The following is a 728-nucleotide window of genomic DNA, read 5'->3' on the forward strand; positions in this document are numbered from 1 at the left end:
TTTTTTTCCTTTCTATGTATGATGCTTGCTATACTACTATGCTGGGTATGTATTGTAGTACATATGTTATAGAGAGTGTATTGTGTATACTAGGTTATACTTAGTACTGCTGAAATAAAAGCGGTATAAGTGCGATAGATCAGGAGATTTCGTGATAAGTAAAAAAATAGTATGATTAATCTGTTCTCAAAATAAAATAAAAACCCGTGACCTAAGCATTTTAACTATATTTAAATTCAGACATTGCAATGAATATGGAAACAAAAATACCGCCAAATTCTTCCATAGGTGATATTTACATTGATACAATATAAAAAACGTCATTTTGCTCCAGTCTGTAATGTATAGTATACTTTCTTATTTTTCATTGAAATTTCATTATCTTACTTTCCTCAATCTGAGAACAACGTAATTATTATAAAACAGTCAAAAGGTTAGAAATAAAATTGACAAAATTGTTAGAAATTGACAAATAGAATAAAATAAAATTTGACAAATAGAATGAAAGAAAATTTGACAAATAAAATGAAATAAAATTTGACAAATAGAAGGAAATAATATTTGACAAATAAAATCCAGAGGAGTGACAACAAATGAAATTTAGAGGCGCGGGTCAGAGCAGCAACCAATGAAATTTTACTGCAAAAAAGTAGGCGGAGTCATTGGGGGAAATCAGTACCAGACCCAGGCAAATAATTATTTATAAAATTCTGTAAAGCAGTTACTGT

Source organism: Trichinella spiralis (genome assembly GCF_000181795.1).
Source record: "Trichinella spiralis strain ISS 195 chromosome Unknown Scfld1356, whole genome shotgun sequence".
Taxonomy (NCBI): domain Eukaryota; kingdom Metazoa; phylum Nematoda; class Enoplea; order Trichinellida; family Trichinellidae; genus Trichinella; species Trichinella spiralis.